The sequence below is a fragment of the Micrasema longulum genome, unplaced genomic scaffold (genome assembly GCF_059751315.1).
Source record: "Micrasema longulum isolate JH-2025_06_02 unplaced genomic scaffold, ASM5975131v1 h1tg001481l, whole genome shotgun sequence".
Classification (NCBI taxonomy): Eukaryota; Metazoa; Arthropoda; class Insecta; order Trichoptera; family Brachycentridae; genus Micrasema; species Micrasema longulum.
Window position 1 is genome coordinate 128,502 of NW_028278666.1, and position 24,793 is coordinate 153,294.

At 31.9% G+C, this 24,793-nt stretch overlaps 1 protein-coding gene across 1 annotated transcript in view; it reads left to right on the forward strand.

Annotated features, from left to right (window-relative positions):
• The window catches only part of LOC148275242 (calcium/calmodulin-dependent protein kinase kinase 1), a 114,535-nt gene that overhangs the window by 63,315 nt on the left and 26,427 nt on the right, over positions 1-24,793 (forward strand). The window lies entirely within an intron of this gene.

The following is a 24,793-nucleotide window of genomic DNA, read 5'->3' on the forward strand; positions in this document are numbered from 1 at the left end:
CAAAGTAGGGTGAAAAAATTTACTACCCTGGCAACACTAACGAAATTTCCATTTTGTTTCTTCGACAATCTGACAGATGTAAAAATAATTCAATTTTTAAGTAATGCATTTGTTATATACACATTCATTTGCTAATTACACATGAAATGTGATTGCATCCTGTTTCTTTAAGATTTTTGCAGTATTTCTATTTCTATTCAACTATGCATAATTCAGACATAATTGATGGGATTTAAATTTTGGGACAATATCATTATCTTACAAATATGCATAATTCAGATATAAATAATAGGATTCGAATTTGTTTGAGCTTGTTCAACTGCCGCCTATTTGTTTTCAAAGATTAAAAATGATCGTTTCAATTTGTCAAGCGGGCTTTGTGTGCTGTCGAGATTACCGCGAGTGTACGCAATTTGAAAGAAATTACTTGCAAAAATAAATGGTCAACAATTAATTCCATTTTTGTCTTTGGTTTTTATTCAAATCTGCTATTAACGTTCAAATGTTTGTTTTTATGTTTCATTTATTTGTTTTTGTCTTGAGTTTTTAAAAATTCTACACCGTTTAGGGTCGATAAAGAATAAAGTTTTGTGTATGAAATAGAACCAGAACCTTGAACCGGCGATTTCGACTCGGTGGTAACGCTCAGGTAAAAAACCTTCGAAAAATCTCCCCTCGTAGTGTAGTGCTTAGCGTGTTCGCCTACCATGCTTGAAGTCCCAGGTTCGATTCTTAGAAAGGTGGACGTGAAATATGTTTGTATTTTTAACGTGATTTTACACTTATTTCAGTTTCTCCAGTCTCTGGACTGGTACCGGAAGCGTAAGACTGATCACCTTATAGTCAAGTAACATTGAAAAAAATACAGGCTTTGACTAGTATGTAGATGAAGTAATTCAGTCGGTTGATTCTCTCTCGCATCAATAAAGATTTAAGCACTTTAAATTCACAAAAATTAAGAGAAGGATTAAATTTAAAAAATATGGATCTTTAAACATATGCATAATAGTGAATGTTACACTGTGTAAAGTAACCACCTATGCCAGCCAATGGTAGGTCATACGCTCTTTAAATGCCATCTTTTTTACGATTTTCTCCTTAATGGTATGTATTTCATTTATGTATTTTTAGTTACATTGACAACATTACAGAGTATCCAATTCATTCTCAACACATAACAACATATACATATCAGATTTATTAAATAGAAAAGAGAAAAAAAAGTGTAAATTGTCATGTAAAATTGACATACATATTACAATTTGGAAATTGCCCTCCTAAGAGTAATCCCACTGTCATGAAATATATCGACATCCGAGGCGATATGATTGAATAACACGATTGCTCTACCTACCGGCATAACTATTGGCAGATTGGTTCTGCATTATGGTAGGTAGAACAACCTCTGTTTCCTTTGTCGAAGAAAATTATCAGGGACAAATAGACCGAATTAATTCAGAATATCAGAATTATGTATGCGACCATCAATGAGTTGAAAAAAGTGAACACCCAAATGAATATTCCTTCTCCCCAACAATGACTGGTAGCCTAGCATTCCTAGTAATCAATCTTTGTTGTAATATGATTATTTTAATAATACCGTTGAAATAGAAGCATAACCCAAGACGAGTGTTTTTGTCTCGATGGCTACTTTCAGTTGAAAACCCTGAAGAGGGAAACCGACTGCATATAAGTGAGCCTTCCAGTCTACTAATTAGTACGTTTGCCTACCATAACTGAGATTCCGAGTTAGAATCTCTGCAAGGTTTACGTGAAATGTGTATATTGTCCTTCCTAAATTGACGCCTGTAGAGTACGACTGATCATCTTGCATTCATGTCTTATAGTTGATCACTGATACTCTACTTTATTCTAATTTATGCTTGCATTCTAAATTTCAATCAAAATGCTTTAAATTCTCCGTAGATGACAATATCTCATTTCTACGGCGATCACGTACTGGCTGTCTCCGCAAGTGCTTGTGAATCTTTATCGCCGCGTGATCTTGCAGCGTGCAATTGTTATTACGACTATTTAAGTGTCAAAAAACCCCTAAAGAACATAATCCAGCTTTAAATATTCGAACAATAAGGTGAAGGACCCCAGTATAAGGTGAGTGTCGTTTTGGAGGACACGTGTAGCCAACCCTCGGCCCTTGGAAATGTGGGGTTTTAATCATCCCATAATTCGTTCATAAATTCGAAACATCGAGCGTGCATATGATTTATTGACAAAATTTATTTGTTTTTTCTATTTATTTTTTCTATTTAGTTTTTCTACTTGGTTTTTCGTATTTTTTATTTTCTCTTTCCATCTTCGCCACTGTTGTATACACCATGCTTTGGTCTGACACACGTTTTGTATATCCGAATTATGTTTCCAATAATCATGTGTTCATTGTACTATACAACTTTAGTTTTTCTATTTAGTTTTTCTACTTGGTTTCTCGTATTATTTATTTTCTTTTTATCTATCCTCGCCTCTGTTGTATACACCATGCTTTGGTCTGACACGCGTTTTGTATATCCGAATTATGTTTCCAATAATCATGTGTTTATTGTACTATACGACATCTCTTAGGCATCCAGATGTTTACTAACTAAGATGGATATGATCTCATCATCACCATGGCAGCATCATCTGCATGGCATGTGATGTTAATGACTTGATCTCCCTTAGTAGATTCACTACTATTTTTTATTCTTAAAAGCGTTTTTTTTTAAATATATTTATTCTGCTTGTGTAAGAAAAGGTTTTTGGCGTATATATCATTGTGCTATATTTAGTTATAAAGGTGCTAAACTTGCTTTGTTTCTTTGTTGTTCTCAATATGTGTTATTTTCTAGATGTTAATATTATTTATGTCCCGAATTGAGTCGTTGTAACTCCTGGGAATGTAATTCAACGTACTATACTTGTAAAATAATTTGTGTCATACGATTTATAAATAAAATAAAAAATTAAAAATAAATTAAATAAAAAAAAATCAAGACTAAAATTATTAAATATTTGTATATAACCACTTACCAACTTTTCTATGTCTACCGGTTTCGAGACGTACCGGCCTCTTCGTCGGGACACTGATTAAACCAACATGCAAAACCCCTAAACACCTTTACCATAGTTGTTGCACAAAAATATAAAACGAACACGACATGCATTTTAATAAGCGACCCTTGCATGCACTGATTAAGTTGTGAAAATATCTTATGTTGTGGGGGAAATAGTCGAAAAAAGAGTGAGGGGTGAAGGAAGCGGCATTAGTCTAATAGGTATAGGGTGACCATTATAATAAAACATCGTATAATGGGCTATATTGAAAGGTTGTTTGATAATTGATCAAAGGAACATTATTTTTTAAAGCTTTCCTGATGTCAAATATTTCCATATTATTTACTTTTAACCCTTTATTTTTTGTTTGAGATTTAACTCGTGTACCTTTATTGAATTAATGTTTAAAATTGATTAAGTGATTTGCGAATTAGGAGAAATTGTTGTGAAGTCACCTCATATGTTCTTTAACACGAATATCAAAATTTCACATAAGGAAGCTTTTATCACATTAAATCACAATTAATAAGTGTGCTCAGCGCATAGGAATAATTTGTATCCAGAGCGCGTCGGTACGAGTTTTGTTAAAAATGATTCCACTGTATTGGGACTGAAGTTATCAAAACATGATTTTATTGCAGAGCGCATCATATGTATATGTTTTTAATTTTGATTTAATTACTGTGATTTATTTTTAAACGGTATTCACCGACTTATAGAACCTAACTTCTTTTTTATTATGGTTAACTTATATAGCGCTAGTTTCGTAACATAATACCTCAAGGGCGCTTTACAAAGTGACTATATAAAGACATAAACTTAATTTAAACTTTTTAATTTAAGAAAAATAATGAACTTTGTCACCACATGCTAAGGATTTATTCAAATGATTTAGAGAACAAGTGGGTTTTAAGTTTCTTCCGAAACATCACTTCACTCTCACAGTTTCGGACCTCTGATGGGAGAGCATTCCATGCCGTAGGGCCTGCGACCGCAAATTCGCGTTCGCCGAATTTAGTGCGCTGTTTGCGTAGAGGTACAATAACTTTTCCTTTCGACGTAAATGTAGCTGATATAAGCGTAAGACATCTGTCAGCTAGTTCATCTGGAATGCAGAGTTTCCTTAGATATTCCGGAGCAGAGTTGTGCAGTGACTTATACATAAGCCAACAGAGTTTGTATTCGACCCTCTGTGGAAAACGTAGCCAGTGTAGTTCCCGAAGTAGTGGAGTGATATGACTGAATTTAGAGATTCCAAAAATAAGTCTCGCTGCGGCATTCAATACAGAATGTAGGCAAGTCATTTTATTCATTGGTAGACCTGCGTAGATACCGTTACAATAATCGACTCTAGACACTACAAACGCATTTATTAATTGACGGGCGGCATCAACTGGCAAATTTTTGCGTATGCATTTAATCTGTCTCAGCTGGTAAAATCATGAACTTACCGTTCTACTAATTCAGACAAGAGAAAGGTCAGAATTAAGGAAGACTCCCAGTAGTTTAACGGTGGGTAAAACGGTACTCCTTACATCGGGTAGTGCCGTATCCTGAATCAAATTCTGTCGTCTGGCTGAAGCCATCCATAGTTGTTCCGTTTTAGATGGGCTAAGTGTTAGTGTGTATTTTGTATGTGTGGTTGGTTATTTTGATATTCGGGCCGCAACTCAGAGAATTTTTTAAATCTGGTCTTGACCAGAAAAAGGTTGCCCATTCCTGTTGTATCTATTGGAGCTTAGATAATATTAACATATTTTTTTATTGTACTTGGATTATTATTTTAGTGCTCTATAGGTCATGATGTGCTTAACGGAATAAAAGTGATGATAGTTGATGAAAAATAGTTTTATTCTTGCTTCGATCGAGGCTAACGTTGGATGGCAGCTAAAATAATAGCAACACAAAATACTAATTATACATATATTAAAATCATGAGTATTCAATTCACCAAATATTACTTTCGAAACGACCCAAATTTTTACCGGACACGGAGCTATGAGAAGTTATCTATATAGGTTTTAATTAAGGGATGATGGCTATTGTCCATGCGATGATATTTCTTCACAGAGTATAGAACATCTGTTATTTCAGTGCCCATTTTTCAGTTTGCAACGCTATAATCTTGAAGCAGAATGCAGGAAAGATGGAATATCCTTAACAGATATCCACATTGTAGTTAAAAGTAGTTATCACGCGCCATTGTTCTTGAACTTTGCAACAGTGGTGATTGGGCTCATAAAGGTAATAAACCAAAATCAGTGATCGAACATCCCATTTCCAAGACAAACAAAAACTTTTTTTTTTCTTCCGAGTACCTTAGCCTTGTACATGACACGTAAGGCTACTAAATACAGGGGTCCAAATATATATAGAAAAAAAAAATTAAAAATTAAATTCACCAAATATACCTCCCAGCTAATTTTCTGTGTGTAACAAAATATCAAATTCGCTGTGTTTTCGGCGTACCAATTTAGTTCAGTGATCAATTATGAAACCATCCATCGCAACCCATCCCATATTTAGCCACCATTACCAATAACGTGAGTTTTCTCCTCGATAATTTCTACTTTGACCATTAGCGAGGTAATGACACGAGAAGGAATGCTACTATTTAGAGATATTTGAGGTATGTGCCGCCTACGAGCCTTTGTATCGTTACGAATCGGGCGGAGGAATTTAATTCGCGTTATGTGTTCAAAGCTATGGTAAAATGTATGATCAAAGAATCAGAATAATTTGGCCCTTCGATCAAAAAACATATGTACGTTTCTCCTTGAGATCACGCATTTAAAAATATTAATATCTTAACCGCTACCGAAATTACTTACCAAATTAAACGGATAAAATAATCTTTCCTCCGTCGTTGAAAAATTGAAAACGGAATTAGATTGCAAATTTACTTAAACGGATAACAGAATAAATAATTTTGCTGTTTAATTTTGGTAGTGATTAATAATTAATAGCGTTTTTTTTATTGAATAAACCGAAATCTGAAGTCACAGAGGTCAAGTCGAAAATTGACAAAATCGAGGAAAATAATATGACCAAATGTATAGATGAACGATCATAAATGAACCAAATTGACGCTTCAATAATTCAACAACAAATCTCCCATCGATGCAAAAAAATTATAATCCTTATCTTACATCAACTAAAGAACTCTTTAAATAATCTAAACTAATAGATATAACTGAATTAGAATCCTCAAAATGTATTCATAAATAAGCCACTGATGTAATTGTAGACAAAGAACTAAAACCTGAAAAAAATTGTAGTAAACATTGACACAATACATGAATATCAGAACAATTTCATATACAACATTCTAAAACGAGACAAGGACAGTTGAGACTAGTAAACCATGGACTGGAATTACACAATAAACTACCAGACAAAACTAAACAAAAGACTTAGACAGCCATTATAAAAGACGTAAACAATACTGTCATCAACAATAGAATATGAATTTAAAAAAGAAAAATTATTTTTGTTTGGTGAATGTAATTCATAAGGGTTTTTAAATAAATTTCAAATTTAAAAACTAAAAATAATGTTTTAGTGTTTCAATAAACAATATGACAGATAGTATTTCTATAAATACTATGAGTGCTGTTTTATAGTTTTTAATAATATGATTTTAGGTATACCTTGACAAATTAACAGCTGTCTTCCAAAGTCCATTGGTACTATTAATGTAATTTGGAAATTAAACATAATTAAAATTATTGAATGTACCAGATAACAACATTATAATAAAATAAATAAAACAACTTTGTTTTTTCACAGAGACAAAGTCCATAAATATAATAAATCTGGCATATAACAATTAAATTGTAATGATTGCGATTCAATCTACTTTGGAAAAACTAAGAGAAACTTTAAAATTAGAGTAAAATAACACTTAAGGTGTGGTGCCTAAATAATAATATTTTTTCTGAATTCGCAAACAATTTGATAGAAAATAATCATAATTTCAATAAAGACACTAGATTAAAAGTACTTCATTTTGAAAATAAAATATTGAAATTAGACAACTTGGAAATCTTAGAAATTAAAAAGCGGTTTATAATAAGAAAAAAATAATTAAAAACCAAATAAACAATATTTCTTTTAGTCCACTCCTGTCTAGTTTTGAACGTATTCTTCTCATATTACCATCCTTTCAAGAAAAAAAGACGTGATTTATTTGTTTTATTGGCAGCATACTGATAAAATAAAATACCAAAGAATTCAATAGTTAAGTAAACTTTGCTTGTTTAGTTTTGATACCGGTCGGTGGAAAAAAAAATAGTGGTTAAAAAAAAAGTTGTTTTATTTATTTTATTGATAAAAGGTGCTTCGGGAATTTATAACATTTTTTTAAAAATACTGTTGGTTTAGTTCTTCGAAGAAAGTGTTTTTTAAATCGCTGTAATATTTTCCTGGAATAACGAAGATAGAACAGACTGCCGACATAAACACAAAAAAATACCCATTACTCGTTTGTCTTTCTGGGTTGTACAAATTTTGAAAATAAAGTCTGTAATTATTTTCAGGATAATCCTTCGTGAAACTTTGTAAAATCAGTAACAGTCATCCTGTTAAAGAAGTTGAGGACTTAGGTTCATTTCCTGACTTCAGACGAAATTCTAATAAAGCTAATTTTTTTATGTTTTTTGGGGATTTCGCCCACAGGCGCGCCGTGACAAATTCGCCGAAAAGTTTTTAACGGCCTTTGAAAATCATAGCTTCAAAAACATAATATTACGCATATATTATAACGTAGTATACTTTTACGTTTTTAAAACTTCTAATACAACCAGGTTTGACCTTTTAATACACGGATTCGTATTTTATGGTATTTGTTTTATTATTTAAAACGTGTTTATTTACATAAGTCTTTTGTGTGAAATCTAAAAAAAAGATTTTTATTATTTTTAAAAAAAACATTTGCGTTCTTATGATTTACCCAAATATTTAATTTCGAGGGCCATTTTCTACGAGTTGTAAATAACTCACTATTGGAAAATGGGAATCAAATTTTAGCCAATATGTATTTGCGGTTCAAACACCAATTCTAGAATGTGTGCGTGACTCACGTCATCGATTAAAAATATGTGTGTATTAATTTGTTTATCTATGTATTTATTGTAACACAGTTGTATAGTATAGGTATTTAGTTTAAATCGTTACAGTTAATGAAACACTTCGAGATATTTTGTAAATTTTTCATACTTTCACGCATTAATTTCATCCTAAATATTTATTCCTTTTCACATCTAACAATTTCCCCTTTTTTTAGCCATAGGATCTATGTTGTCTGTTCTCCAGAGGATTGCTCCTCCAGATGCGTATCTATTCATCTCTGTGACGAATCTCCCGAAGCTGATTATGTGATGGTGCAGTGTAAGGGTGTCTGGAGGTGTTCATTCTGTGTACATGACCATACCGGCCCCTCTTTCGTTGTCTACTCCATCTTACAATAGCATCTGCCTCACATATCTCTTTAATTCTGGTGTTCCTCACGCGATTTCTAAAGCCGGGTATCCATTATGTTTGCGCACCTACTGCGCTCCTCTAACTGCTCTAATGGAGACGCTATGCGCACTTTTACATGCAACACGCCTGCTCCCTTTGCGTTCGCGCTAAAAACCGACACGACTCGGATCGCTCGTCGTGGAGCGTGCAACGTTGCACGCTCCACGTTCGCGAGCGTAAAGCTAGGGTTTCCTAGGACAGCGGTGCCCGTATTTTAACGGCCGTAGTGAACGGTGATGCAGTGGACAGCCGTCGTAAAGGTGATTAGAGAGTGGTTTCCTAGGAAAACGGTGTTAAATGGTGTTGATAACACCGTTTTCCTAGAAAACCACACTCTAGTCACCTTTACGACGGCTGTCCACTGCATCACCGTTCACTACGGCCGTTAAAATACGGGCACCGCTGTCCTAGGAAACCCTAGCTTAACAAGTTGCAAGCTCCACGTTCGCGAGCGTACCCACTGCCAGGAGCAGTTGCAGGAGCGCGGATCGCGGAGCGCAGTAGGTGCGTGAACAAAGTGGATGTTCAGATGGACCTTTAGAGTTTTGCCTGCTGTCATCCTTAGGGCCGGTTGCATCAAAGTTGGTATAAATTTAGTTTAAAGTTAAATATTTAAACTTAAATAAGGCTCAAAATCTGGTAACTGAAAAATTCCGTTGCATCAAAATTATTTTAGTTAAGCTAAAGTTAAGAATGTTGCCACTGTAAAGGTTCAAGTTTCACCCTAAAAATTGTTGGGATTTTTGCGCAAGCACGTACATGTTTATTTACATGTAGCAATGCACATGCCCCGCGACGCGTCTTTGGGCACGAACGTTTAAATTTCGTTCCAATTTTCAGTGTGTGCGAAAGGGCGAAGCAACACTATACATTCGGAGAAGAAAAGAACAAAAGGGACATCGTCCTTTTTGAACTAGATAAAAAATAAAAGAGCAAAAGCTAAAACAAAATGAAGAACTTTTTACTCTAGAAATAGAGCAAAAAAATTACATTTTTCGGGCAACTATGGCAGCCTTAAATGCCCAGAAAGAGTTAGCTGAGCTCAATCTAGCTCAATTTAAAAATAAATAAACAGCATTTCAATACAATGATGATTTAGATTTATTTTACACCACGCCGCTGATGATCAAGTCCCGTGTTTTGAAAAATAATTAACAATTAAAAATTTAAATAATTATTAGTTCTTCACTTTTTTGACATTCGAAATCTTGCGATAAAGTCGGACTCTTCCCACAAAAAATGGTCCGTTCGTGGTTTGAACCGTTTTTTTTTTCGGTTTAAAATATATTCGATGATAAATTCGTCATCGGAAGACGAAAAATTAGATAAAATTGACATTTTGTGCAACTTTTCACAGATCGATCAATTGATTTCAACACTCACGACGCTTTTTTGACAGATGGCAGATCGCATTTAACTTTAAACTTAACTTTAAACAGTCCCCTGGCGGCCGGTCAAATAAAAGTAACTTTTTTGTTAATATTTAGTTAACTTTTTTTGATGCAACGAATTTTGACATAAAAGTAACTTTTATTTGACTTTAGCCCTGACTTAAACTTAACTTTTGTCGATGAAACCGGCCCTCAGTGTCTTCATCTCGGTAGTTCTCAATACTTGTTTAATTCAACGTCATTTGCCATTGTTGGTCTTTCGCATTCTTTTTCAATTCCCATCTTACTTTGTGGCCATATCTCTATTCCTCCAAATTGTGGATTTTAGAGGATGGGAGATTTATTTATTAACGGGCTTATTAACAAGAGCAAATACATTTTTTTTACGTAATAAATAATATGGGTTCAATTAAAATACAGTACAACTTAAGAATAGGAAAACTAAAACACAACATTCAAATAATAATGACTTCTTCAAGACAAGATCTGTTCTATCTCAGTGATTGTTCGAATCTAGAAAGACTCACGCAAAAAAAGTCCAGATCCTGTCTCGAGTTTATAATGCGACACGACCGGGACATTGGTGAATGCAAGCCTTAGTTTACGCTGTGCTAATCTAGGAACATCCCATTATTATTTCGCAACCGGTGAACCACCAAATGGAGATTGCAGCTACCTTGTTGACTTGAACTCGTATTTCTTCACACTGATCAGCTCTTGCAACCAGATCTAAGTCTACATATCTGCTGACTTATATTAAAATTAAAATTTTTGGTATTTTAGAGATTTTCGTGTTCTACTTTCTCCGATTATAAATAATAAGTACTACTTTGTTCTTATTTGTAGCAATATAAAAATGCTATTTGGATACATAATAATTGTAAAAAATAAATACAAACTCTAGTTCATAACACACAATGTTTTTCTAAACGATATGAAACAGAAACGAAGTTGTGGATGGAAGCTTTTGTCCTGATTTTTTTATAAAAAAATGTATAAATAAAACCGATCCAAATCAACAAAACTCGTTAAGTTTATTCGACAATTCTCTTTCCGAAAATATGAATTGCGGAAAAACGCCACGGGCATATAAAATGAACTTCACTGCAAAACGTGTTTAAATGAAAGACGGCTAACTCGGGAAAAGTTTATAAAATTAAAAAAATGTATCCTACCTATGATACAAACAAAACGAGAAAAATAAAACATATATATTAGAGGCTTTTTAAGACATTTCTCCCTGCCTCCATGAACATTTATATTTCTTAGGAAAAATTCACAACCAACAATAATTAATTAGATACAGGTAGTAGATGTTCATATGTATAATAAAAAATTTAAATTATGAATAAATATTGATTTATTTTTGTATTTATCACATTGTTTATATTATGGTTAGTAAATATTTATTAATATTTTATGTATAAAATTTCTAGAAAAATTTGTATTCAGGTGTAATATTATAAACTTATTTTTTTTTCTGAATAAACTAAAACTATAGCCTAGTTCTCTTAAGAATATTTAGGTTTTTATGAAAATATGTTGCTACTGAACATGACTCCTAACTTCGCATTTAAGACAGACCAATTTTATACCTATACACTGCAGCGACGATTAGTCGCTTTATGGTATTGATTGGACTGAAAGTTTTTTCTTTCCATCTCTAATATTTATCAAATAAATCATCTTACTCCGCTTATTGGGATAAATACAAAACAGGTACTATTTATTAATAGGTTTTTCATTTTAGAAGGGGTATGGGGCGTTACACTGCACGGCTCATAGTACATTTTGGGAGAATTTATTGATTATTTATTATTATATTCCATACATAAAATTGTACGTGTATACAGAATTGCTTCGACTGTCTATCTATGGTTATTTACCATGTTCTAAGCTTGTTGAAAAAATATATAAAAAACAGTAACCAATACATAAAAACAATAAATAAACGTAAAAAACGTAGTGAAAAACAAAACAAAATATGTGGCAAAAAACATAGTAAGAAATGTAGTAAAAGCATAGTAAAAACACATTAAAAAATACCTAGTAAAATAGGTACTAAAAATAAAATACATAAAAGACATAGTAAAAACATATTTAAAACCCAATGAAATCCGTAGTAAAAATAAAATACATGTGCGTAGCATCTAAAATATTTTATAAAAATATAGTAAGATACGAAGTAAAAAGAAAAAACACATAAATAAAAAGGTATATGTATCGTAAAAAACATATTTAAAAAAACAAAGTAAAAACAGAGGAGGATCTTCAAATATTCAATCAACAAAAAAAACTAATAATGTATAATCATATGTAATATATGAGTCGTCTAATTCCGAAATCCGCCATCTCCGTATGGTCCCGGAAAGGAGATGGCTGGTTTTGGAAATACACGACTCATATGTAGACCGTCGTATCATGTTGTTATCTTTCTCGTTTTGCATCATTGCGTGTGATGCTTAGAGTAATAACCGCATAGAGTCACCCATACGGAGTAAACCATTCTACGATTATTGACCACGACGTAAGCTACAGATTACAGCAACACAACGTGCCGTAGTAACTCGGGTAGAGAATTGCGAGTGCAAACTGAAACCGTGCATTACACGTTTGTTGTTAAACTAAAAACTAAACTAAAACCAAACTTAACATTTGGAACGCTTTTGTTCTAGGCAATAGGGCTTAAGGGCTCTAGAGAATTATTACTCTGAGGTGCGATTCAATTTTTTGCTGTATTAGAGTAGGAAAATGACGCGTCAATTTATTTGTACCATCATTGGCTAGATGACTTTTAGGTTGTCAGCATTATTTGTTTTTTCCGAGGAGTTAAAAACAGACTTTATGGCCATTAAATTTGAGGCACTGGGGCATAAATTATATTCATAATCAATGGGTAACTTTTTAACTGGAAAACTTTGTTCAGCTGGTAAACTTAGTCTGATAGAAATTTGTCATGCTCCCGTGAATATTAATGGGGGAGTATTGCCTCCGACTAACTAGTCATTATTATCAGAAATTTATACTGTTACGGTCTGTCTGTCGTGGAATTATTCCATGGGGTAGCTCGCGATACAAGGGATGGTGATTCATCTTAAGACCTCGTCTAAAAACGTCTAAAACGATGTTCTTGAATTTTGTTATTCTCTGTCTATGCGTCCATACAATAATGCTCTCCAAATTTTTGTTAAAAAAAGTCCCTCAGATTCTCTTTTAAAATGCGGTGTTTTCGTGAAAACCACAATAAATATTTCAAATCAATTTGTTTAAAAACAGCAATTAGGAAGTTCAGCTTTACGGGAAATTGGATGGAAAAAATGTATTCTTTCACGCGGTCAAAATTAAAGCAATAAATTGTACGGCGAAGTTTATTCGAAATGTAGGAAAAAAATAATAAATATGACGAAAACGACGTCACTAGTTCTTCTTAATCAACCAATGATATTGTGATAGATTTCTGGTTTACGGTAAGTCAATTGAGCAATAGCAGAACTCACCGAGAAGAAAGGGAAGATAACTTGAGACGTCACACGCGGAGTAATTTTAAAAATACAAAACTTTAAAAAATCATAACGCTGATAATACTAAACACATTTAGTTTAATAGTATGTTAACAAATAAAAAAATAAAAAAACACTGAACTTCCTCAATGTCCACATAAATTTGTATGAATTAATAAAATATATCCTTAAATTAGCATTTCTATCACTATGTAGCGACATTATCATTCATTGTTTGACAGTTGATAGGTGTTCTAAATATTATTTTACTCGTATATAGGTTTAAGCAGTGTTTACTGAATATTTTTGCAAATCTAAAAATGGAGAGTTTAACTACGGTAGAAGTTTTTGAAAAACCGCTATATTTATTCAACTATTCATACTATTTTTTGTATAATTTACAGTATAAGCCTTTAGTGGTTCAAATAATACTGTCTGAAAACAGCAAATATCACACAAAAATTACAATATTTATCTAACAGGTTCAATTTCTGTATAGTGCACTTAAAGTGTATCTAAAAGACATAACAATTAAACCGTGATATCCAGTTTAAATACTCTCCTGAAAAATTGTTGGTTTGTGACATTTGAAGTTTTAAAACGAAGTCTTCAATTAGTTACATGCTTTAGAGTCTGGTGATGCGTAAATAAATTCATCATCAATCCATGTACGCTTCCCAGATGGAGCATATGGTTTCCATCTTTTTAGGGGTCGTTATCCTTCAAGTATCTCTGTCGGCTGCCAACTCCTACAAAGAATAGATGTTATGCAGGCGTAACATCGGCAGCATTTTGAGGGAGTTTTGAGAATAAATGTCTCATAAGAATTTTGGGGGTGCGCTGGTTTGACTTTGTAGCGTTAAGTTGCTAACTTGAAATTATAATCATAATAATATATGGTGATATATGTATATCAATAATATACATAATAATTTATTTATTTACATACACGTAGTTTATTACACATTATGTGACACATAAGTCTCAACTCCATGCGACTAAAAGTCCTGTGTTGAGAGGGGACGAGCAATTTATTGACACAGACACGTGAGTATATTACCACAAATATAGGATAAGAAACACTAAAAATAATTCAAACAAACATAAATATGGCACATTAATACGGTCATCAATAATTTAAACATAACATATATAATATATGCCTTTCGAGCGCTGGTTTTATGTATGAAATGAAAGTCTCATTTTTATTTTTATTTTTTCTTATTTCGTATTTAAAATTTTCCGTAAATTAAACATAAAATAACATTGTAGAGACTTAAATCGCTTCCCAAATGCCTATTCCTTCTTTTTGGGAGTTTACAGTTCGTAGCTTCAACTTTGGTCTTCAATTAGATTAGATTTAGTTAAATGAGATTTGGCAATGTAGTGTTTAGTTTGGGAGAATCACTTCCTGGTGGTAAAATATAGAAGGAGGCTGTTTAATGTAATTATCATTCCGCTTCATTTGGCTTTGGGAAGAGCACGTACATACTTTATCTCTGACTCGTAATTAGGTACTACTATCAATAAATTATTTATGACTACTATAATACCATCATCATCGTAATTTCCATTTCAGCGCCTAGTGGTTCATAAGACACCGCATCGGTACACCAATAATGCAGTGTTTATCGATCACTTGTCCATAAGGGAAGGTGATCAGGCTTACTCTTTAGTTGCCAATCCAGAAACACTAAAAATTGCAGCTTAAACAACTATTGACATCAATATTTCACGTCCATCCTGCAAGGAATCGAACCCAGGACCTCGAGAATGGTAGGGGAACGCTCCGACCACTAAACAACGAAGCGGACTTATCTCCACTCGATTTCCGTATTAAGGGTTTTTATCTGAGAGCAGCCATCGAGTCGAAAAAGCTCGTCCTGGATTTTTAAAATTATTTTTTTTATTAATAAATTTCATAAAAGTTACATGTTTTTTTATGAATTCTATACAGATCTACTTTTATACATCTAGTTAATTTTATCATTGTAACTTTCACTGCTTAGAGAGTGATTTCACTGTTGTAGTTGTTTATTTATAAGAGTTTATATAATTTTGAATATTCGAGTATATGAGAAAAAAAAAAAAAAAGTAGAATATATAATGAAAAAAACATAAAATAATAATACATTCATACTAATCAACATTTAATGCAGTTTTTACACGCGTTCAAAAAATTTACTTTAAATTTATTTCAATAAATAAATTTAAAGTAAATCAATATATATTATTTTGAATTGTTTTTAGTTCATTTGGGAGATTATTATAATTTTTTACACCTTTGAAGACAAAGCTATTTTGACCATGACTTGTGTGGAATTCAAGAATTTCAATATTATTTTGGTATCTGAGTGACTTATTTATCTCAAATTCTGTTATTTTTTCTTCGTTATAAATTTGTATAATGGAATTTATTTTATAAAGTGTCTGCTGTATGAACTTTAAATATGTTATATAGACTTTCCGTATTGAATGTTGACGGTTTCTTAAAAAATACTTTAAAAATTAATCTTTGTACTATTTAAAGAGGGTTTAATATATTGGCATATGCACCACCCCATTCTACAATACTATTTTTTTTTATTTATTCATTAATAACAAATAAAAATACAATATTACAACTAAATACAATTTGACATTAATCATATACATATATTTACATTAACGTTTCCCATTACGTAAAAGAAACAAAAAATTCTTGTTTACATAATGGGGAGTGACGTCTTACAATAGATTATTTATTTCAATCAATAATATTTTTAGAACAACATAAATAAATTACAAAAAAGATATAAACGATGTTTTCAATCGGTGTTACATAAAGAAGAATTATAGGTGTAATTTTTTACTTTTCTCTTAAATATGTTGTATTCCTGACTGTACTATTTACTATCGTTGTTCATTTCATTGAAGAAAAATATCCTTCTGTAAGTATAATGATGTTGTGCAGTAGTTGTTTTTAATTTAGAAATTTAGATATTACCACCTGTTCTAGGTCGCGTACTTACGTTTTGAGACCTAGAAATACTATTTATTTTATCTTTATGTATTTGAAGCAAACAATTCTTTTTATACAGCAATTTTATATCTAAAGCCTTAAATTTTATAAATAATTGAACAGTGGGAAAAGTAGACATTATGTTTCTATTTTACACAGAACTGTATTTTTCATCAGCTTGGACACAAAAAAATACTACTTTAAGAAATGAGCATTTTGTTTATTTCAAAGTAGTACAGTAAAAGAAATAGTCATTTTGCTACCGGTTTTATTAGCCTTACCAAAAACAGTGATCATGGACAGTGACGGTTTTGCTTTCAACCCCCTCAAGGGGTCACTTAAATTAGCCAATGAGCCCTATAAGTGCCTAGACCTCCAAATTTCCTTCCAAAAATGTTTTCCCTCTCAGTTACGATAAATAACAATCTAAATAATGTCTTTGTCATGTCTTGAGCACCTGTTTTTATTGTCTTTATACTAATTACAATAAACAAATACATATAAAATAATAAAGTGCCTCGGTTCGTCTCTTTAACTTTCCTGAAACCTCTTGTCTGACCTGAAACCTGAAGTCTCTGACACGGAAATAAGCACTCGTTGAAAAATGAAGAACGGCGGATCGCTTTCCCGATATTAGTTCCCAAGGGGTGGATGTATTGTTTTAAGGCACTCCGTACTATCAGCTCCTTCAATCGATATCCCACTTCCTTTCTTCAATCATTTGTTACGTAAGCTGAGCCAAATTGAGAAACTTTGCGGTTCTACGAGGATTTAAAGAAAGATCTACTTGGCGTAATGTATTTTTAAAACATACTCTGAATATTTTATTAGTAAGGAAAAGTTCTGTATTTACAGGGTAGCAGGGTGACCAAGAACTTTCCGCAATACACTTTATACATTAAACATTAAACTAGCAGCTAACAGTCGGCTCTTTGAGCTTCGCCCAGTGAAGAAGCTCAATACTACGGGAAATAGGATAAAAAAAAATAGATCACTTAATTGAATATTGAATTTTTAAATATACTCGCCAGCTAAAGTTATTTTTTGAATCTTCTGGCAGTCATAATTATTATTACAATTCACCAATACCTAGACTACACCGGCTAGGTAACGAGTATGGTGAAGTTGGTATATTTCATCTGTTTTTATATAATTATAGGTTAAGTATTTAAAAGGTTATAATTTAATATGTATAAAATTTCTTAATATTTTTCTTTATTTACTATTTTTTTACATGTATATCTACAATAATGTATATGTGTTTGTATATGTATGTGCATATATGTGTATATATATATATATACACATGCATGTATGTATATGTGTGTGTGTGTATGTATGCGTATGGATGTGTATGTATGTGTGTATGTTTTTATATGTAAATTTATTAAATATCTTTCTATTTACTTATATACCTATGTCGGTACATTTCCTTATTTTTACTTATTATTGTATCTTTTAGTTTTTTTTGTGTTATCTTTATTTTAACTGAATGAACATACTTATGTTTTACTGCTGCACTTGAATGTATTTCTAATAAATGTAAAATCCCGTAGGGCGCGTAAATTAAAAAAAATAAATTGTTTATGGATGCAAAATAAAACACGATTTTTGGATTTTAATTCTACTTTATTTTTTATAATATACAATACACCCATAATGTGTCTAATAAAATATACTTCGAATACCCTAATTGATTTTTAATTATTATTATGTTTAAATCATCAACTTTGTGGTCAAACATTTTAATTAATGTTAGTAAATATTAGTATCCAACCACTTACTGACATTTTTAGTCTACCGGTTTCGAGACGTACCCGTCTCTTCGTCGGAGTTTGCTAATTGTCTTATAACGTCAAATCACGATTATGATAAGGATAAAGAAGTAAAAAATTCACATTCAAAATAATGAGAAAGAACTTAAATTAAATAATATGGAGATTTTTTACATTAAAAAAGCCTTAAAAATTATATTTCCTTAATGAATAATCAAATGAGTTTTTAGCACAGCCCTCTTTTTTAATTTAAAATTAACCAATCGGGGAACCTCACCTTTACCCCCCCTCCATTTCAACTCCCCACCAATTCTTTAATATACAATTAAATATCTTTTTAACTAAGCTTAGTACATGCTTTGACAAGGTGGTGTTCGCATCTCTATAAATCTGCATGTGGTTTATGTATTTTTGGAAATACTATATATATAGTACGGTGATGGCGAAGGTGGAGGTGTAATTTAGTATTTGCATGTTGGTGTAGTGAGTGTCCTGACGAAAAAACCAGTAAAATAAAAAAGTCGGTAAATGGTTTTATACCGATTTTTAATTACATTACTTTACTTCTCTTAGCTTGTATAGAAATCTTCAATCATTAAACAGCAACTATTTTTAGTATGTAAGAAAACTTTGTAAATATTTAAGTTAGTTTGAAAATGCCCTAACAAGACGAAACGCGTCACAGTATATCCTCTTGTATATTTAAAAAAATTAAAATCCAATAAACGTGTTTTTTTTTATACATTACCAAATCTAATATGGAATTCTACCAATTGTCTGCATAAACAATAAAAATAATAATTTTTCAGTTGCTATTTTTTATTTGATGTATTAGTTTTATTTCTTATATGTGTACGTATGTTTGTATGTATGTGTATCTATGTATGCACATATGTATATGTATATGTATATATATATACATGAATGTGTGTGTTTATATGTATATGTATATATGTATGTTGTATGTGTATATTTATTTTTACAGTGTTTTATATTTACTTACTCTTTCTTCTTCATTTTTCTCTTCCTTCCCTGTTTTCTCATCACACTTTCTTTCAACAAAAAATTCAAAAAAAACTTTTAGGCAAAGTTCTATAAAGTAAATTGTTTTGTTGTTTTAAATTAAAACAGTGCTTGTTTCACAAAATTGAATGATTGTCAATGGTACCTTTTTGCTATATACACTTTTTTACGTTTAAACAAAAGTGTTTTTTGTTTTTTTTCCGTTTGTGTGGTATGTTATGTTATGTTATATGTTCTTTGGGCACAATTCAATTGTGCGGTGAAGTTTCACGGAAGTGTATTTTTAAAAAAAATAAGTTTAAGTAAAAACGAATTAGATTAAAACGTCATAGGTTCTGTTGAACAGTTGTTTAAAATAACCAATCAATTATGTATAGTGTGAGGTATCCGGGAAGCCATGTTAAGCTTGTTTTCATACGTACGGAGTTCTTTTTTTATGTATCAGATCAACTTACTGACTTGTACTTGTGACATCACGCGAGGTGTAATTTTAAAATAACAAAACCTTAAAAATCATAGCGATGATTATATGATACTTAAATATACTTAAGTATTTTTATTTTTTTATTTTATTTTTCATTGAAGGTAAAATTTAACCCAGACTTGGCAACACCAACCGCCGCGGTGTTGACAGGTCCGATCTCCGCTTTAGCCCGCAACGCGCCGTCCGCTGCAACGTCATCTCGGACAAGATATTAAACGCCGTGCATCGGAAGAAATCATTACATTTCACTTGGCATTTCGTGTCGCCCGGCCACCAGCTCTCCGCCAGTGTTCGCTATTGTAAATTCCTTATGTACAAAATAATAAGATGTAACTCGTGTGTAACTGCTTAATAAATAACTTGAATTGTAATTCGTCTTTCTCATTTAACCTCAAATCAACTCACCCGCACCCGCCCCATAGTAGAAAATGTTGGATTCGGTAATTCCCTTTCTGTCTGAGGTACCAAGCTCTCTAGTTCAAGAATGAACTATCACTTATGTGAAAAATGCACCCTTTCTGAGCACCTTTAAGAAACGTTCGAAACATCACTACGCTTAAAACCCTAGCTCATCATATTATCGGTTTTTTTTTCCTGGAACCTCTCACTTTTCCATATCAAACTCTTTACATGATCCAATTTTTTTGCATTCCTTACCTCGTCATATAAAATGTTTTGCTCTAATAAGTCATTTACTTTAATTTCAATAACATGTAATCTTCACAATATTTGAGTTTGTCCAAATGTTCGTAGACAAAATAAAAAAAAATAACATTTTCAGGGTTACTTAGTATGTAGGTGAAATAATTCAATTAGATGAATCTCACCCGCATAAATAAAGGTTTAAGCTCTTTTACTTCACAAATATCAACAGGTGAAAGAATTGAAGAAATATAGATGTTCAAATATGGACAGAATGGTGAATGTTACACAGTGTATAAAGTGGCCACTTAAACCAGCCAATGACAGGTCATAAGCCCTGTAAATGCGAAGACCGTATTCCCTTATTTAAGGTATTCTTCATCCCTGTTGTAATTTGTTAAAATGTAATCTTACAATATTTTCAGTTTGCCCAGACATTTGTAAACGAAAGACGAATTCATCCCCTACTTCTGTAAATGCCTAGACTTCCACATTTCTTTCTCTAAAAAACGCTGTAAAATCAGTGAGTTCAAACCACGATAAACTTCCTAGCGGCTTTAGTCGGTTGGGTGAAATAAGCCAATAATAATTACGTTTGGTCAAGAAATAAAAAGGAACACTCGCTTCTCGAATACCCACTCAAATCTTTACTTTAGTATTATCACTTAATCATCAAAAAATCTATTTCAGAACATGACATACTTCCACTAATGGTTAGCCACTAAAATATAATGGCGAACGACTTTACGTGAAGATATTTGAACTCATCTTTGACATTTCTTGAACTTTGTGACCGCGTGTTTCAAAGTAGCTTAACTGGTAAAATAGCGAAGTTTATTTTATTTTCTGTTAAGTTTTCAAGAAATGTTCTCAGTTGGAAAAGACGGAATTACATTCAGAGGTTAATAACATTTCATAAATTTTCCAAAAATATTGCTAAAAGCCAACAGAAGCCTTCTTGAAATTCGTATACAAGTTTTATTTCATTTTGCAGAATTGGAAAAATTGTATATGAATTTATTTTCAAAGGTAAAGAAACCGCAGGCTAATTAAATACGTTTTCGTGCTTTAAAGATACGAAAATCGCTATTTTTTTTTTGCTTTCGGTATTTAAAAATAACGCGGTCTCGTGGCGTAATGGTCTCCGGTTCGATTCCCGACATGGTTGATGCGAATTATTTATCTTAAAGTGTTGTTTTTACACTGAGATATTTCATAGTCCCTGGACTGGTACCTGAAGCTTAAGACTGATCATCTTACCTTCACAAAAAAATATCAAGATACGCTGCGACTGGTCTACCAATGCACTACCCTATGCACCATTAGGTGTGGAAAGGGAATGATGATGATACATTTCTGTATTTTCCCTTTAAATGAAAAAATTAGAACGTCAATTCATTAAATAAAAATCAAAATGAAATCACTTTTTTTACCGACTGAGCTACAACGTACTTTTCTATCAAGGCATAATTTATAAATTAATATAATCCAATTTCATAATTTTAACAACGTCTACTCAATACCAAATCTAATGCATTTGGAGATACCAGGAATAGAGTAAGGCATTAAATAAACAATATTTCCAGTCGTCTCATTTGATGTAAACAAGTTCAAGTTATCGAATTCCTACCCCCCTCACTCCATACCTCCATAAACATCACCTGACATGAAAGTGCATTCCTCCACATACCTGAAACCGTTTTAAAAACCGCGAATCTTCCCATCAGTTTCAGTCGTCCAAAAAAGCAATGTTTTTTGTCAATAAACGAGTTACTCGAAATCTACTCCCTTCATAAATACAGTATTCAGTAAACAACGTTAAAATTGTTAAACAGGATTAAATTATTCATTTCTAAATTATACTTTGATAAAGTATCCGTTGTACATAGCTCAGAAACCAGTAAATAATTTAATAAATAATACATTTTTAAAAGCGAAGCTTCTTTGTTCTTATTTTGATTAAAATGTAAAGAATAACCTTGCAGTTATTGCTTCAAATACATACGTCATATTAATTTATTTGTTTGTGATACTTTTAACATTGTCTCATAACAATTACAACCCATAGAGCCACTATCCAGTTGGGGTAGGCAGAAAAGTTAGAACGTCGCACAACTCTGTTTTTGCTTGTGTTTACAAACCTCGTTTCCTCCACATTTTTTTTTTCATTAACTCCATTATTCAGACAGTCTTTGCGATTAAAATAATAATGTCATGTGTGTAACTGTCTTTCTCGCTTTCTGAATACTTTTAAATTGTTTTTTTGTCGATCTTTTCTCCTTTTATTCTACTTGTCGAAAGTTACCGTCACACCCCATTTGCCGGTAATATTGTATCGTTTTCTTCACAGATTAAAATATTTGTTTACCTATCCTAAACAATTTACCACAGATTTACTTAAATGGTCGCATGTCGACCGAATTGTATTCGGAGTTAAAATAAAAAAATAAACCTTAAATACTTATTATACAAAATATTTATTTATTTGCATAGTTTTCGGCAGTGAATTACGAAATCAAAGACAATTTTATTTAAATTAAATTGTTCACTTTTTTATTTTATATTTGTAATAAACGTATATTTATAAAACGTGAAATAATGGTATTTTCTGTTGAAAGCTTTCCGGAATATTGCGCGTCAGGTAAAGCTGCTATTTGACATATCAAATATAAACTTTTCTACCTTTTAAGACCTGCGGATTGGAGTCGTGGAAAACTTAACGATAAATTTCACTAAAACACATATTACTTTACAAATAAATATGACTTTATTTGGGGTGTGCGATACGTGTAATGGAAGCCGACGGAAAATTACAGGAACAGTAATGAAGAGATAAGAAAGTAGACTTTCAAAAAGTAGCCGGAAAAGAAAATGTCGCGATGAAGTGATAAATGTGGGAGGTAAATTCAAAACATGGAATACATAAGTCAAAGAAAATTTTCCTGAAATTCCTGATTGTAATTTCATGCTTATGTTTGTAGGTATAACTCGAATGCTATTTTTGATAATATAATATAATAAAATAAAATACAATTGCTTTATACATTAAGTGTAGGAGCCTTCAAACGCTTTCAATTCCTTTTTTCAGCAGTAGATTGTCATTTATTATTATTATTAATAAAATATATAATACATATAGTTCAAATAATACTCCCAGGAGTTTTAAAAAAAAAACTCATTTGGGACCGTACAAATAAAGAAAATATTTTCGTGACAATACATAATATCATACATATTTAATACATCTGAAATAGTATGAAAACATTATATAAGAAACATAAAACACAGTACTTTACACCATTTATGTAAATTGCATTAATAACTATCACTATCAAAAAGGTTTAAGTAATATTTTTTAATTACGACATTTTTGGATTTTTTGGATCAACTTTTCGTGTTTTAGCTCATCGGGCAGTTTATTAAATTCAGAATGGCCAATATTTTCCAGAGACCTTCTGTCGAATTTCGTTGAGCGAAACTTAGACACATGAAGATTCCCCGAGTAACGCGGATTCTATTACTTTTAGAATTAAAATCTTCTCATAATAAAGATACGAATTATAATAAAATGAATTTAGACCTTCTAACTTATGAATACTGAAATCATTTTATAAAACTCCCAATCCTTTTCATGTGGGTTTTCAGAGGCCATCAGTAATGAAAGAAAAAATTCTGTGCACCGCTTTTTATTCACTATGTGTAAAAAAAACCTATTTATTAGATTCATTAGAAAATACAGACATTTTTATGGTCCAACCACCCAACCACTGAAGTATAATCAATAGACACGTAACTCCTATCCAAGACACATCTAAGATAATAGAAAATATTTCGTTGCAATTTACGACGACAAAAAACAGAAATTACGAATCACTATACACATGCAATCATTCATGTAAGAACGTATTTCCTTAGTTCATTTTTACTTCTCTGTAGCTCGTTACCAAAGAAACGACATAAGCTGGCAGCTATCAAAATTTAAAATATTAAGTAAAATATAAATAATTATCTATGACTGCAATAAAATTGATTGGACATAATCAATACGGCAAAACGATTTCGAAAATATTTAAAACAGGCTATTACATAAAGTTTTCAAATTAATATGGAAACGGTTTCATCGACAAATGTGTTTTAATTTGAAAATAATTAAAAACAAGCAAACAAACCATGCACACCGTTTCTCTGTAGGGATAGGCAGAGAGGCCATAAATAGACTCGCTTTCTCTACATTCGTACATCTTGTACGCGCGACGATCGTTACGATTTTTGACATGTCCATCTTCACGTATTCGTTGTTTTGGTCATGCCATGTCTTTCTCGATCTTCTTCAATTTCTGCATCCATCAACATTCGCATCGTAAATCTGTCGCTGTCCATTGGCTCTACTTGTTCGGATCAACGCA